This window comes from Dendrobates tinctorius, unplaced genomic scaffold (assembly GCF_039654945.1).
Source record: "Dendrobates tinctorius isolate UK_male_01 unplaced genomic scaffold, ASM3965494v1 ptg000091l, whole genome shotgun sequence".
Taxonomy (NCBI): domain Eukaryota; kingdom Metazoa; phylum Chordata; class Amphibia; order Anura; family Dendrobatidae; genus Dendrobates; species Dendrobates tinctorius.
The window spans coordinates 9,616,897-9,634,948 of NW_027361759.1; positions in this window are offsets into that span (position 1 = coordinate 9,616,897).

The following is an 18,052-nucleotide window of genomic DNA, read 5'->3' on the forward strand; positions in this document are numbered from 1 at the left end:
TAGTGATAGAGGTTCCACGCGAAAGCTTTTCTTTTACTTCCTTCTGCAAAAGCACTGTGCGAACTCATCTCATCCTATATTTCGGTCGATAATCTCAGCCTGGAGGGAACTCATTAAGCCGACTAAAAATATCAAAAAAGCAGAGCAAATCTTAAAACTACCCCTATCTTCATTTGCACTGATGGATGATCTCCCGATGCCGGAGGTATGGGGGAAATCTGGAATCAAAAAGGTGGGGGATGTTTTTAGTGGAGTGGAGTTCTTGAAATTCAGTGAGATCAAGGCTAAGTATAATCTACCATCATCTGAGCTGGTCTTTTACACCATGTTGAAAGACAGAATTTTGAAAATCATAAAAGGGAAGACTTTAAATTATGAAATGCTAACTTCACTGTTGCGCAACCTTAAAAATAAAAACCTCTGGAGTCTGCGTAATTTGTATAGATCTGTCGTCAAGGACCTAACGAGCCACAAAAACATATACATGAAGAGATGGGAGTCTGATTTAGGTGCTGATATCTGTCTCGAGAATTGGAACGATGCCATCAAATTCACTTACAATTCCAACATATCAATGGGTCTTCACGAGGGTTATTTTAAACTGTTAAATAGGTGGTACTATACCCCGACAAGGTTATCACATTTTAACACAGAATTATCTTCCTTGTGCTGGAGAAGCTGTGGACATCAAAGGAACCTCTACCATATATTTTTGGGTTGTTCAAAGATCAAAAACCTCTGGTTCCAGGTCACACAGCACATTAACCTCATTGCTAAGGACTTCACAATTACGCCTGAAAGAGCACTTCTTTCATTAGACATGGAACAGTTTGATGATTCGGTAAGATACATTATCATACACATCCTCTTAGTGACTAAGACCATGTTAGCACAATGGTGGAAGAAAGTCAAGGTTCCTAAGTTTTCGAACATACTTGATAAGATAGGCCAACATAGTGATTTAGAACTCAGATTTGCGATTAACAACAATCACATACACAAATATACAAAAAAATGGAAGACTTGGAGCAACAAATTCCATATCAAATAGACCTATGAAGAGGTATTATATTTTGAGGCCTAAACATGGCGGTTATAGTACCGGGATGTTGTATCTCCTTCCAAGAATGTTACCCCATAATAAGGATTGGCAATTTTCTTTTCCTTTTATGTTGTTATTTGCTATATGCTATTTAATGCCTAATTGTGGGTTCTCTAGTTTTAAATTTTTTCCGTACCTGTACAATGTTCTTTACTTCCCATTCCCTTTCCTCCCTTCCTACCTTCCTTCCCTTACCCTGTTTATTTACTGAAAACCAATAAAATTATTTGAAAAGACAGATGGTGCTTAGTAGGTCATTGGTGACTTTAGTCAGGGCAGTTTCAGTGGAATGGTGAGGTCTGAAGTCAGATTGTATGTGGTCATAGAGGGAGCAAGAGGAGAGGTGGGAGGACAGTTCAAAATGGACGTGTTGTTTCAGTAGTTTGGAGGCATAGGGGAAAAATGATAAGGGGCAATTATTTAGACACAGAGGAGGGGTCAAGAGTGGGCTTTTTGAGGTATGTTTCAATTAGGATGGAAGACACCAGTTGTTAGTGATAGGTTGAAGAGGTGGTTTAGGCTTTAGGATTATGATGAAGACTGTAGTAAAGTTTGGAATGAGGTGGGACATTATTGTGTCAAGTTCACAGGTGGTGAGGCAAAGTGTTCAGCAGAGATGAGAGGGAGGGAGAACTGGTGGACGCAGGAAAGAATTGAAAGTACTGAATAACTGTTTAAGGTTGTCAGACAGGTATGATATGAGGGATGAGAAGTCAGTTTGTTTAAGTGCAGTCAGAATTTTTGCAGCATTTTTACAACTTCTGTTACTGGATGGGCAACTCCACTCCCTTTCTTTGGCAGCCATACAATGGTATGCTTTGTAGATGAGGGCCAGAAAGAACATGTGTTCCAGTAGCTGGCAATCGCTGCATCATGTGGCCTCTGCTCATCTTCCTCCACCTTAACATCACATACAGTACAGTCCTCAGTGGTGGCACCCCAATTACACTTTTTTTCCTCCACATCACATCTCTCCAAATGCCCAACTGACTGTTGGGAACCACAGATTGCTTAGTCTGCAGATCTCTTCACATATTGTATGCCATGTGCATAGGAAGTAAACTCTAAAGATTCACAGAGTCAAGAGGAGGAAATCATCTGCACCGATGGCCAATTTTTTTCTCACTTTGATTTATCTGTCACCTTTTTTAAAAACAGCTTAGTAGAGTAAAAAAAATGAAATAATTTCAGTAGTACATGCATGACCTGGCACATGCGCGATCAACATGCGTTAATCTGGTAATGTCACTGTGCTAAAATGCAGACTAGTGAGTCTCGCCAACCACCATCCACACCATAAACCGCATCTTCTGATTCTTCCTCCTCCCTCACCATGGCAAGTGTTATCACACAGGTCTCCAACGGAAGAACCTTCACTTGCTTACCCCCTACAGTTGTGGTGATTGAGAGCCTGTCAGCTGATATGGAATTTTACATGCCTGCTGTTTTTGACTGATCTTACATACCAAGCCCACCCCATCTTTCTCAATCCATCGTAACGTCTCTGCCTGCACCTCTCTTACAGTGCAGCAACTTGTGTTCACCCTACTCCACCTTGTGTCAGCACAGCAGCAAACCCTAGTTTGTGCAATTGTGCTCACATAAAAGATTCTTTGCTCCTACACATGGCAAACTTAACAGCTTGAATTTCATCATCTTTAATCTACTAATAATAATAATCTTTATTTATATTTCACAAACACATTCCGCATAGCTTTACAAGTCAGCAGTTCAGATAAACCAGTCAAAAGTTACCAAGTTTAAGATACTCAAACAATTAAAGCAAAAATAATGACCACCCTGCACTTTATACCAGCCTAAAATGGCCACATTTTTAGCACACGGATGTATGAGGTGTGTCACAGATATACCACACTGTAAAATATGTGGCCTGTGTTTGTTTAAATGCAAAATAGTGATGTATATAACTAGAGTGACAGACAGGAAAACACTGGAATACGGGCCTAAAATGGCCAAACTTGGACCATGCAGATATTTGGGGCCTGGCAAGGGGATACCACACTGCCAAATATGTGGCCTGTTTATTTTTTAATGCAAAATAGTGCTGCATATAACTAGAGTGACAGACAGCAAAAAAATGGAATTTAGGCCTAAAATGCCCAAATTTTTAGCACACGGATGTATGAAGCATGTCACAGATATACCACAGATATAAAATATGTAGCCTTTTTTGGGTTCACCAAAATGGTATCAAGAAATTGTATGACACTCAAACAAATTTCTACTCTACCATACCACATAAAAATGAAAGATTTCTCTGCGCACTCAAAAGTGATTTTTGGAGCCCCTTTAAAATTGCTGGATTTTCATGCTGTGCTAGGAAACGGATCCGGCTGTATTGTGCAGTGTCAAAAAGCAAATGGAGAAAAAAAGGGTTCTGGATTGCTTTGCAATAAAATAATCTCTATTAACCTGGCAAAAAAAATGTCCTAGCCAATTATACCTGGGGCTAGGTATATACAGTCAATATATGCTATAGGTAGCAGCAGCAGAGAGTAATGGAATGGACACTCTTGATGTATGCAATGATATCTTTATATACACATAAAGTGCCTGCAGGCCTTGCACTTATATGTATAGGGTGACGTACACTCTCCTGCCTACCTAACACTGCATCCTATATAATCCGGAATTAGTCTTTAGAAGGACTGTTAGTTTAGCTGGATTTGAGTAGTTTAGGATGGTAGACCCCACACTGACTAATAAAACTCCAAATCTGACCCTATCTCAGCAGCAGCTCTCCCTGCACTATCTCAATCCGGAGCTGAATGCACTGAGGATGGCAGCGTTCGGTCTCTTACACCCCTAATGATGCTGTGGGCCAGCCAATCACTGCAAGACCACAACAAAGATGGCTATGGCATTACAGTGCCTTGCAGACAATCCCTGCATGGTGATTGGGTATCTAAAGACTGCCAAAAATGCAGGGTGGAGACCCGAGTTCCTACTGAGTAATCCCGGAAATACTCGGCGCTCGCCGAGTATTCCAAGTACAGTGATACTCGGGCGAGTAACGAGTAGTGGGGAGCACGTTCTCTCATCACTAGTAATTATACTATTTGCACTCTGGGTCAGTTGGGCAGTTGGAGAATTGTGACATGGGGTGCCACTTCTGAGGACTGTAGAGTAATAATAGAAAATGGTGTGCACTCGGGTCATTTACAGGGGAGAGGTCCTGGTGGATTGTACCGTGGAGGCCCCAAATACAAGTAAGGAATATAATCCACCGCACACTGAGACTTGCTACTTTGCAAAAATAAGTACATTTTTATTCAAGAACAACCAGTCTAGACAAAAAGTGCCAAACGTCAATTGCAGTATATGCAAATTGGTTTTCCAGCTAACTGGATAACCAATTTATATATACTGCGATTGAAGTTTTGGCACTTTTTGTCTAGACTGAATGTTCTTGAATAAAAATTTACTTATTTTTGCAAAGTAGCAAGTCTCAGTGTGCGATGGATTATATTCCTTACTTCTGAGGACGGTACTGTATGTGATGTTAAGGTGGAGGAAGAGGAGGAGAGTCCACTTGATGCAGCACTTGCCATCCACTGGAGCACATTCTCTTCTGGCCCTCATTTACAAAGTGTACCGCTGTGTGTCTACCAAAGAAAGGTAGTCGAGTAGTCCGTTAAGTAACAGTTGTTGTCAGGTGCCATAGGATAGGATGAGCCGGTGTTTGTTTAGTAGAACTTTCAGTAACATTACCACCTACCCCACGTACACCTCAAACACCAAGGCTATTCTCCCTTTCACAACGACCTCACTTTTTCCCCCACTCATGTTGGATGTACCCTTCCCTTTTTTAACCATCTGTTTAACAACCCTAGGCCCACACCTGTCAGTAAATTAACAATCTGTATTTATTTTCTTAGATAGTGTGACTGGACCACAGAAATAGCACAAAAGGTTTAGATGCTGAAATGTGGACTTATGTCTGGAACACACAATTATTACAAAGGATTTAGATGCTGAAATGTGACTCCTGGATGCACAACACAATTAGAACAAAGAATTTAGATGCTGAAATGTGGACTCCTGGCTGGAATTGTCATGAATCACTAAAGGATTTTTGGCCTGATGGAATTTATTTTTTTTTTTCCTTTGGTCCAGCAAGAGTTAATGTCAGTTTATTGCTGGCAGCTTCTTTTATGGATGGTCAGTTGATGTTCGTTGGTAACCACTCCCAACTTTCTTTAAATAGTCACATGAACCATCAGTTGATGGTCATTTAGAGTGTTACTTCTATGCAGTCCAGCTTGGTGTGTGGAGTTCTCCTTTGGCTGTGTTATTGCTGCTGTTGGAGTCTTGTTTACCTGGTATCATTTACTTTGCTGCTATGGAGAGTAGCAGCAAATTCTTAGCTAAGTTGTTTTCTTTCTGTCAGACCCCTGTTTGTCTCTTGCTTGTCGCTCTCCCTGTGTAATAGTACCTGTAGTGGCAAGGCTTGCATCCTTAACGGCCAGTGAACTAGCCAGGGTTAGCAGAGGTGACAGCTAGGGACTAGGCACATTACAGCGGTGGGGGGAAGGACCCAATTAAGGCATTAGTGGATCATTAGGGACAGGCACAGGTTGGTGTCAGAAGTTGTCCCATCCCCCTTTACCTACCGTTAGGGACGTCCTCTCCCTTTATCACCCCTTTTTGCGTATATGTTGAGTCATCTGCCTGACATACCTGTGCCCGTTCATGACAGGACCACACTATTAACAGAAAAGATTTAGATTTTGAAATGTGGCCTAGTTTCTGGACCACACTATTAGCAGAAGGGATTTAGATTCTGAAATGTGGACTAATAGCTGGACCACAGTATTAGCACAAACAAATTAGATTCAGAAATATGGACTCTTGGCTACACCAAACTATTAGCAGAAATGATTTAGATTCTGAAATGTGGACTCCTGGCTGGACCACACTATTAGCACAAACTATTTAGATTTTGAAATGTGGACTCCTGGCTGCACCACACTAGTAGCACAAATGATTTAGATTCTCAAATGTGGACTCCAGGATGCACCATACTATTAGCACAAGCAATTTAGATGCTAGAAGGTCGATTTGACACAGGATCTTATCTAACTGAACTAGCTGACAATAAACTGCCTAGCTAACTATCTGACTACCTGCAGCAGCAGGAGCAGCCTCTCTGTGCTGTTACACTGACAAAATGGCGTAAAAACAGCATGTCTGTTTTTTATGTGGAGACTTATGTGACTTGGGCAGCCCATGACAGAAGCCCTTGTGTCTGGATATTGTGGGTGGTTTCTGTGCTATGATTGGCTGCTGGAATCTCCACACATTAAGTTAATTAAAAAAATACTGTCCGCTGCTACTATGCTCTAAGAGTTTGATCAGAGTGTCAGCATAGTGTGATCTGATTCTCTTGGATGAAAGAATCAGAGCACACAGTGAATAGAATATGGAGAGCAAAATTTCTCCTCCATTGTGTCAGTGCACGGAAGTTGGACTGCCCTCAAATGTAATCTATGCTGTCCGATGATTTCCACTGACTCATTGACCTGCATAGCCAAGTTTGATCAGAAAATCTGATCAAACTCGGACATGCTGCAATTTTTTTATACCAGCTTGGTCCAAGGAAAAAATCTGAGATGTACGCAGTCTCATAGACTAACATTGATCCAAGTGCTATCCAATGTTTTGTCGGATTACTCTTTGACTGACAATACAGTGGTGTGAGCAAGCTCTTAAAGCCAAGCCCTGCCTCTAACAGCTGTGGTTGGAAAAGAGCTTCACCCGTGGCTGTTAACCTATTTAATGTCCCTATCAATCTCTGACATCAGGTGGGGTTCTATTTGGGGATCTTGGGGACTCTGTTAATGTGGCATGACATAAACATTTCAAGTCAAATGTCATTGTTTCCCTTAGGAGCACTGTTTTTACCCAAAACTTGGTTTCCAACCACATATATGGCATCAGCCTACTCAGGAGAAATGGCTTTACACATTTTATGGTTCATTTTTTCTTGATACTCATGTAACCTTGCTAAAAAGACAATATGAGGAAAAAAGAAGTATGTTAGTGGAAAACACTACACCTCTAAACACATTCCTCAAGAGGTGTGGTCAGCTCCATCCACCAAAAATGAACGGTTTACGGAAAATGGTGACATATAAAAAATTTTTTTACAAATTTTGATTTTTTTACTACTAAATAATAAAAATATTGGACAAGTTTGGTAGCACCATAACTGTACTAATGACGAGCATTCTATAGGCAGGTAATTTTTATCATACAATGCACACTGTGAAAATAATTCCCCAAAAACAATATCAGAATGGTGTTTTTTTAAATTTCAGATTTAGATTTTTTCCCCATTTTTCAGTATACTAATGTATGTAAATTCCTTACACTTTGAAACCTTCTATGCCTTTCACATAAGAAAACAGAAGGATGTTGATAGATGCGTGGGAAATATCGTGAGGTGTTTTTTGAACCCCTGATGAGTGTTCAAGCGTACTATGTGTCACTATAAATTAGGCTTATTTCATTTACTACAACATATAGCCTGAGGAATAGATAAAAATAGTTACATTTGTATGAGTGTGACATTTATAGTCAATAGCCACATATTGATTGTGCCAAAGAAAGAAAAATCAATTTCTGGTGATGACATAGTTAAGCATGTACAATACCTCTGCTTCTTTCTAACTGAATTCCTACCTACTCCAGTCTCTCACTAGAGGAAACCAGACTGATAAGTAGTGCCTGTGACAAAAGTGATTAGTAATGCACTTGAGACTACCAGCATGCAGTCCTAAAGAATGGATAAATACATTTCCTGCTGAAAATCATTGGAATGACATTACCGCTCCAAAAACAAAGTGATTGTCTAGGTCAGTCTTTTTCAAGATTTAGCATTCTGGTAGACACAGTATATGCTGTTTCTTTCAACAAAAAAGGAATTATTGATCCAATGAAAACTCTGCAACTAAAGTTCTTAAGAGCTTTTTCATGAAAAGGAAGCAATATATGCTACAAAAGAGTTACCATACAAAGGACAAAGAATAAAAAAGCTTTCCTGTTGTATAGTATTATGTGATAAAAAAAGTGAATATTATTCGGTGCGTAGGCTTCCTTGTTCTGTGGTACATTGTTACTGTGTAATGTCAGCTTACCCAAAAGTGATCATTGTGATCAGGGTAAGAGATGTAGGTCATGAAATTGTACAGTATAATAATGAACAATAGTCGAATTTGTGGTATAGATTTATTTTGCTTTGTGAAATAATCATTATAAAAATTTATCAGTGTGGATAGTTTTTACTGTTTTGAATATAGATACAAGTGAGCCTTGTAAAGTTTTCTCAGTCAGCATACTGATTGCATTTAGTCCAACAGCAAATGTAATCATTAGCGATGAGCAGTTATTTTGAAGTTTTAAGTCATCAAATAGTTGCTTACATGCTCGAATTGGTCAGAACAAGCATGGATCATGGTCCTAATGTGTTTGTGGACTGAGGAGATCTTGAAGAGACGTGACTAAGTGCCTCCTCAAGACGGACCCCGGATGCACGGAAACTGATGGTGACTCGATCCGAGGAGAGTCCAGGGAGGTGTGACCAGGTGCAGGATAGACCTCAGTCACATGGCAACTGAGCCCTCAATGAGATATGAAGGTGTAGGCAGACACAACTGCTGTACAGACAGGCAGGTGTAAGGCCCTGTTCAGACAGTACAGGCAGAAACAGCTTCAGGAAGAACTGGGTCACTGGATCACTGGCAGGCACAACTGGAATACAGGAATTTGTAGGATCCATTTCCGACAGTATGGACCGGAATGGCTTCAGGAAGAACTAAGTCTCTGGCAGGGGTACTGGACCACAAGTGCAGACAGACAGGAACAGCAGATGCGGACAGGCAAGACAGGACTCTGTTCACAAGGAGCAAACAGGGTCAGGTTCACACAAGACGCATACAAGGATAAGTACGGACAAGATAGACTGGAACAAGTTCACACAGCGTACTTACAATGAAGTAGCAAGTGAAATCACAAAACACCAATGTTGCACAGCAACAACAGATTAAAGATAGGCACTCATTCAGACCCTTCAGGTTTCAGATATAGGAACAGGTTCAGAAATTGCAGGTTTTAGGAATAGATATAAATAAAGCATAGGGAGACCAGTGCACAAACGTCCAAGTATATATAAAAATATAAATCTTTATTCAAAACCAGAGGTAAAATTGGCAATAAATACATGCAACAGTGACACCAAAAGAGAAAATGGCAGCATGTTTAGGAGCACAGTGCACCTATACAAGATGGTATACAACAATCAGGCTACTATGACCTATGAGGCTCTATGGACTTTGGTATATTTACTCAGATATAGTCTTTGTGTGCGTCAGCTGGGACTTTTCCCTTACTTTTTCTGCTGGCTACTCACTGATTCAATATATTTAACCCCTGGTCCTCTGGGTCTTCTTTTTACACACCATTTATTTATTACTCTGCACATCCTGATTGTTGTGTACCATCTTGTATAGGTGCACTGTGCTCCTAAACACGCTGCCATTTTCTCTTTTGGTGTCACTGTTGCATGTATTTATTGCCAATTTTACCTCTGGTTTTGAATAAAGATTTATATTTTTGTATATACTTGGATGTTTGTGCACTGGTCTCCCTCCGCTTTATTTATATGTTTTCAGTGTGTCCCACACCACATTATAATGAGCTTTGTTGAATTTTTCTATTTACTATCTTTTACAATTTATTATATATGATGATATTCTGGCATAGCTTATTTTGTCGCCTCTTTTGCTATTCAAGGTTTTAGGAATACGTACAGGTTCAGACACTGCGGGTTTTAGGGATAGGTTCAGATTCAAGCACTGCTGGTTTTAGGAATAGGAACAGTTACAGACACTGAAGGTTTTAGGGATAGGAACAGGTTCAGTTACTGCAGGTTTTAGGGAAAGGTACAGGTATAGACACTGCAGGTTTAGGGGTAGATCAAGACTTTGACACAAACAGGTACAGCGCCAGGTCTTAATTCAGATAAGGACAGTCAAAGCTACAGGTTCAAAGTTTGGGCATGAGTACTCAGCCCCCAATGTTGTGGACACAGGAAAGATTAGATACAGGTACAGATTCCAGGCTAAGACCTGGGTATTCAGCCCCCAGGGAGACAGGAACAGGAAAGGACCAGGTAAATCATCGGGCTGGGGGCACATTAGGAATGAGCGCACTGTTTCTTTAAGAATCAGAAAGTGCAGGTGTGGCCACCCTAAGCATGCAGCCAGGAAGTATACACACAGCAAGCAGAGGACATAGAACAGCCTGAAGTTGTGAGTAAGTTGGTTTCCCTGTATGGTGGGGGATGGGAAGCCATGCAGGGATGCCGACAGTAATGTTTGGTCTATTCAGTTTTTTGTGTGGTCAGCCAGCCCCGGCTCAGGCTGTGCTGAATTTCCACTCTTATGTTACTGTATGTGCCAGTTTGCTTTTTGCCCCTTATTAGATTGGCGTCTTTTTGCTCTGTTCTCAGAATATGCCAGAGTGCTGATATAGTGAGTGAAGTCTAGTGACTTGAGGGTTTTGTTTGCTATCAGAAGTGTTGGACATTTTTGCAGGGTTTTTTGGCGTGATTGCAGACAGTATCTTTCCTTTCCTGTCCTTTCTAGTTAGTGTGGGCCCCATCATTTGCTCAGTCTATTTTTCTACCTGTGTTTGTGCTTTCATCTTGTTTCACCGTCAATACATGTGTGGGGGCTGTCTATTCCTTTGGGGTCTGCTCTGGGGCAGTTTAGATTTCCCCTTTTCTTGCTTTAGGCTTATTTAGTCCTCCGGCTGTGACGAGGCATCTAGAATCATCGTAGGTACGCTCCACAGCTGCTGTTAGTTGTGTGGTTAGAATCAGGGGTCTGCAATCTGCGTAGTTACCAACCTCTCTGCTTTTCTGTGACTTAGCTTGGTTTTGTTTTCCTCTTCGGTGACCCATTCATAACACTAACCCCTAACCCTAACCTTACTAACCCTAATCCCTAACTCTTACTCTAACCCTTACCCTACTAACCATAAACCCTAACCCTACCCCAACTAATCCTAACCCAAAGAATAAACACCGCTGTTAAGAAGATGGCGACCAGTTTTCCTGCTACAGCTTTCGCTCTGTGCATTTTTCTAGCGATTTTTTTGCTCCTTTGCCTCTGCAAACTCCTTCCCAATTATCCTGAGGTGTTTCCCCTCCATTGTATCCATTATATAGCACTGTAGTGGTCATTTTGTAATTCCGATTTTTTTCTCCCATTGACTTGCATTGATATCGGAAATCGGAAATTCCGATATCCGATATTTTCCAATATCGGAAATCGGAATTCCGATACGATATTGGGCAATATCACTCATCCCTAGTGCTACCGCATCCCTCTTTTTTGGTGTGGGTGAAGGACACAAGGAAAAGGGGTTGCTCCTGACCAGAAGCCTGCACTGATGACTCAGTGCTTGCAATTTTTGAAACTTCGGAAGAGGAGGCGATAGAGCTGGAGGCTGTTTCTGCAATAAAAGCCAAAACAGTTCCTGATGCTCCGGCTTTAAAAGCAGTGTACCTACTCCCAGAAAAAGGAGCCAAGTTACAGGCCTTCCGGAGCTACACCATGACGCAGGCTTAACACCTCCTGCCTTAGCTGCTATTGTGTTTTTGGCACTACCAGCAGATGCACCCCCACCACCATCAGTACCAGGTGGCCCCCCACACCCACATCTGCGTCCTCTTCCACCATACTTCCTCATGTTTTGGAAAATGGACCAAAATACAGTCTAGAGATAACAGTAAATCTCCGTATATATTTCATGAGTCATACACAGACACTCACAGGCTCAGTATGGATTACACAATAAAATAAAAAGTTGAAAAAGGGTACAGTATCACCAGATACAAGGTATCAAGGTATATATAGTATAGTGTAAACATTATGAATCTCCGTATATATTTCAGGAGGCAGACACAAATGCTCTCAGGCCCAGTATGGATTACACAAGAATATGAAAAGCTGTAAATGGGTAATGTAACACAAGCGTACAGCTGTATACAGTGTTGGGGTAATCTTAAATCTCCAAATATATTTCCGGAGTAACAGACAGACATTCACAGGCTCATTATGGATTACACCAGAATCTAAATAGCAAAAAGGTTACTGTATCAGAAGCGTACAGCTGTATACAGTGCTGGCCAAATTTGAAATCTCGGTATATATTTCCAGAGTCACCCTCAGACACTCACTCAGTCTGGGTTTGACCATAATAAAAAATGTTGTAAAAAAGGTACTGAATAACAAGATAGCAAGTATATATATTATAGGGTACAATTGAAATCTCCATATACATAGTCCCATAGTCATTCTCAGATGCTTACTCAGTATGGATTTGACCGCAATACTAAATGTCGAACAAAGGTACTGTATAACAAGATACAAGCAGTATCGAGTATAGGGTAAAATTTTTTATCTCCGATTCACCGTATATATAGAAGGCGTAAACCACACACACTCACTCACTATGGATGATACCGTAATACAAAATTTTGAACAAAGGTACTGTATCAGCACATACCAGGTGTATCCAGTCTAGGGGTAATTGTAAATTTCAGTCTATACTTCCGGAGTCAGACACAGACACTCACAGGCTCACTATGTATTACACCAGAATTTAAAAAGTAAAAAAAGGGAAAGGTATTCGAAGCGTACAACAGTATACAGTGTTGTGGTACTTTTAGCAGAAATTTGGGAATTACTCATTGTGGGAAAGCCTCCCGGTAGATGTTGCAGAGGCGATGCAGACCCTCAATTACTGTGTCTGCGGAGACAGCGAAAACAGTTCTTTGTGAAGAAGGGATTGCTTTATCGCAGTAGCGTGGATCACATCATCGTTACTCGTCTCCATCAAATTGTAATCACAGGGAGAGATGTAGACATGGTCCTCACTGCCTATCATGATGTGTCTCGTCATTTTGGAGTGCAAAAAACAGAAGCCACAGGCCGTAGGCGATTGGATTGGATTGGCATGAGAGGAGACATTGAAAAATGGTGGAAGTAATGTCACACGTCTGTGACTATCACGACTGTGAAAGGTGATCATAGAGCACCACTGCATCCGCTTGTAAGTTGACATCCATTACAAATTGTAGCCATTAATCATCTGAAGGTAGAGGCCAGCAGGACAGGCCATAGCTACATCTTAACCATCATCGATCAATACACCAAATTGCTAGTGGCCGTCCCTGTGAAGGATTTAACTGGCCAGACTACACAGCGGTGGAGCAGGGAGAGGTAAGTATTGCAACTTGCAAGTGCTGTGGCCATGACCAAGCAGGGGGGCACACTTGTGGATGACGATACTGGCACAGGGCGCCTCATAGTACGCTGGTGTGTCTGACGGTGAGTGGGCCCCCGCACCATCAGAGACACTGTATTGTACTATGAGGGGCCCTGTGCCAGTGCCGCTGTCCATAAATGGGCCCATCCACCTGTTCAGAGCAATGGCACTTGCCCGGATGCATCAGGTGTTGATCGCAGCCCTTGGGGGGGTGGGCAGCCCAGTTAGGGAGGTTTAAAAAATGGCATATGTTGATGTGTAGGCTGGACATTTAGCTGCTGCAAATGGCGGAATTGGGCAAGTCCGAGGAAGAGGATGACAAAAGCTAGGCAGTTTTCTGGCAACCTATGTGTCATCAGGGGAACGTGGGACAAAATCCTTTGAAACCCATGCATGGTTTATTTTAATGAAGGTTAGATCATCAACATTTTGGGTCGACAGACGGGTCCTTTTTTCTGTCAGTATTGATCCAGCAGCACTGAAGACTCTTTCAGATAACACACTAGCAGCAGGGCAAGCGTGCTCCTGCAAGGCATAGTGTGCCAATTTAAGCCCAGTTTAGAGGTCCAATAGTCAAAGGGGAATGACCTGTGAGGGAGAACATCGATATGGGAGGAGAAGTAGTTTGTAACCATAGTTGACAACTGCTGTCTCCTGTCACTTGTAATCGATGCAGTATTACCAGTTGAGTGAGCGGTACTTGAGAAATCATTCCACACCATGGTCACTAAACCCCTGTCTCCAACGCCACTTCGGCTGTGTGCACCACGAACACCTCTACCATTGTACCCACTACGGCTCGTGGGAGAACCAGCACCACTGCTGTGTGTATTGGGAAAGCCTCAAACAAACGGTTTGCCAGAGTTGCTTGTTTGTTAGCCAATATTATCTCTAGGTTCTCCTGTGGCATGATGTTGTGTAATTTGCCTTTGTAGCGTGGCTCGAGGATGCTGGCCAGCCAGTAGTCGTCATCCTTCATCATTTTGGCAATGCGGGGGTCACTTTTTAGGATGCGCAAGGCAAAATCGCACATGTGGGCCAATGTCCCAGGTGTCAATAATGCACTGCCACTGCTGGGTGGAGGAGCATTTTCTGGCAAAACCACATCCCTACAGTCACACACAAACACTGTACCTGACCTTGAAACGCCAACATTTTCTCTTGCCCCCTGAGAAGCATCCTCCTGACCAAAATAATCATCCCCCTCATCCTCCCCCTCCTCTTCCTCTTCTTCCTCCACCTCATCCAGGACAGTTCTCTGACCAGACAATGGCCGACTGTCAGCAAGGCTTCCCTCCTCCTCTTCCTGTTCCTCCTCTGCTGCAGACGCCAGATCCTTAATGTGCGTGAAACTTTGCATGAGCAGATGCATAAGTGGGATGCTCATGCTTATGATGGCGTCGTCTGTGCTTACCAGCCGTGTGCATTCCTCAAAACACTGAAGAACTTTACAGAGGTCTTTCAGCTTTGACCACTGCACTCCCGACAATTCCATGTCTTCCCTCAAACTGCCTGCCCATGTATCCTCCCACAAATGCATTACCGCCTGCCTCTGTTAGCACAGCCTCTCAACCATGTGCAGGGTGGAGTTCCACCTTGTTGCAATGTCTATGATTAGGCGGTGCTTGGGAAGGTGGAGCAATCGCTGCAGCTTCTGCATACTACTGGAGTGTACGGCCGAGCGACGGATGTGCGAGCACAGTCTTTGCACCTTATGGAGCAGGGATGTTAACTCTGGATAATTATTAAGGAAGCACTGCACCACCAGATTCAAAGTGTGAGACAGGCAAGGTATGTGTGTGAGTTTTGCAGGGGCTATGGCTGCTACAAAATTATATCCATTATCACTGACTACCTTGCCTGCCTCAAGATGTACAGTGCCCAGCCATGACTCCGTATGTCGCTGCAAGTAGTCGGCCAGTACCTCCGTGGTGTGTCTGTTGTCGCCCAAAGACATCATCTTTAACACAGCCTGCTGACGCTTACCACTAGCTGTTCGATAGTGGGACACCTCGTGTGCAACACTGCCAGCTGCGGATGGAGTGCTAGTGCAACTGCGCTCTGTGGACGAGCTTTTGCTTATGGAGGAGGAGGAGGGTCGAAAGCCTACAGCCAACTGTTTCCTATACCATGGGCTAGGCAGCACTGTTCCACCACCGCTGTCCCCTGTGGAGCCTGCATCCACCACATTAATCCAGTGTGCAGTGATGGACACGTAACAGCCCTGGCCATGCCTACTGGACCATGCATCTGTTGTGAGGTGCACTTTTCCACTCACTGATTGATTGAGTGCATGGACAATGTGGTGTTTCACATGCAGGTGGAGGGCTGGGATGGCTTTAAGAGAAAAGAAGTGCTGACGAGCTCATGGCCTACGCAGTCTCACATTATGACCTACCCCATAACGTGAGACTGCGTAGGCCATGAGCTCGCGGAAAGCTTAGCTTTCAACCAAACGGTAGGGCATCATCTCTAATGAGATTAGTTTGGCAATGCAGGCGTTCAAGCACAGTGTACACGGATGTGAGGATGAGTACTTTCTTGTCCTATTCAGAGTGTCTGGTAGGGTGAACTGGACTGGAGAGCTGCATATGGGGAAAGTAGCGGTGGACCGGACTGAGTGAGAGGGGGTTGGTGATGGTATTGGTCGTGATGGCCTAGACTCAGTGTTGTGTTGCAAAACCTTTGTGATTCCCTGAGTGCTTTGGCCTTGCGACGACACCTCAACATTTAGTGCTGGTGGTTTGCTTAACGGTGGCAGTGGTCTTACAGTGGGGGAAGCGATGGAGCGCTGCTGGCTACCTTCAGTCGAAGCAGGTGCACATGTGCTACCTGAGGTTTTGTAGTCCGGCCACGCTTGCAAGTGCATGTTGATTAAATGTCTAAGCATGCAACTGGTATTCAAATTTCGACCTCATGGCCGACCTTGGCTAAAGTTTCTTCCGCACTTCTTACAGGTAACCTTTGCCTCATCAGTAGCATTTTGGACAAAGAAATGCCACACTGTACTCTTCCTACTATGGTATACATTTTCTGGCCTTGCACGCTGTACTAAGTTGACCGTCTGGCCAAGCTGTCCTGCAACTCTTTTAGTTTTTGGTCCATGTTTTTGGACAGTTACGGGCATGCCAGATAACCACTGCTGCGATGTCAATGCCTGCTGCGGATCCTTATCCTTACCTGAACTATCGCCAGCGCCACCCTCCTCCCCCAATGGATGCCAATCTAGATCAAGAACTGGGTCATCCATCACCTCGTCTTCAAAGTCATCTGCACCTTCCTCTTTACCTTTCTCTGTGTCACCATGTAAGGTGGTATAGTATATGGGAAGGGGCACCTAAGTTTCATCAGGGTCAGATTTTGGCTCAGTAGACTGCGAGTGCAATGTACAGTAGTGCTCTGGGTCAATGTACCAGCAGAATCATCTAGCAGTGGCTGTGCATCAGTGCACTCCATGTCAGATTCATCTTGGACTGGGGAATTCAGGATTTGACTGGATAACCCAGGCATGGTATGTGAAAAGAGCTCCATAGAGTAATAAGAAGTGTGGGCTTCCACATCCTTAACTTTTGGTGGGGGTGAAGGACACAAGGAACGGTGTTTTTCCTGACCAGAAGCCTGCACTGACGACTCCGTGCTTGCAGGTTTGTAACGTTCAGAATAGGAGGCAATAGAGCTGTTGGCTGTTTTGTCAATGTATGCCAAAACCTGTTTCTGATGCTCCGGATTTAAAAGCGGTTTTCCTACTCCAAAAAAAGGGAACCTTACAGGCCTTCTTGGGCCAGACGATGACGCAGGCTCAACACCTCCTGCCTTAGCTGCTATTGTGCTTTTGCCAGAACCAGCCGATGCACCACCACCATCATTACCAGCTGCACCCCCCTGCCCACGTCCGCGGCCTCTTCCACCATACTTTCTCATGTTTGGGAAAATGTACCAAAAATACCAGCAGAGAGATGGTACTGTATGAGGAGAGTTCAGCTGTGTAAGGTATATTAAAAATTTTAAATCTACGTATATATTTTGTTAGTCAATGATGCTCTCCTGGTATGTATTTGACTGTAATACAACAAGCAGATATACGGAACTGTATCAGAAGTGTACAGCTGTATATGTTTTTTGTGTAACTAACAATCTCCGTATATGTATTTACGGAGTGTCACACACACACACTGACTCTGTAAAGATGTGACTGTAATGCGAACAGCAGATATACAATACTGTTTGAGAATCGGACAGCTCTATACGGTGTCTGTATGGAAAATTGTCAATCTTCGTCTATTTTTATATGGAGTGACACACGCTGTTTCTGTATAGTTTTGACCGTTATCAAACAGCAGATATACGAAACTGTTTGAAAAGCGGACAGCTCTATAAGGTGTAGGTCTGGAAAATGGAAAATCTCCTTGGTTTTGTTTTTCCAGAGTCACACACGGATAGCTTGTTTTTGGCCGTGATTCCAGACGGTACACGGTAGTGTGTGAGGAACGTACACCGCTATACGGTGCCTGTATGGAAAATTGTCATTCTGCGCCTATTTTTATACGGAGTGACACAAGCTGTCTCTGTATAGTTTTGACCATTATCAAACAG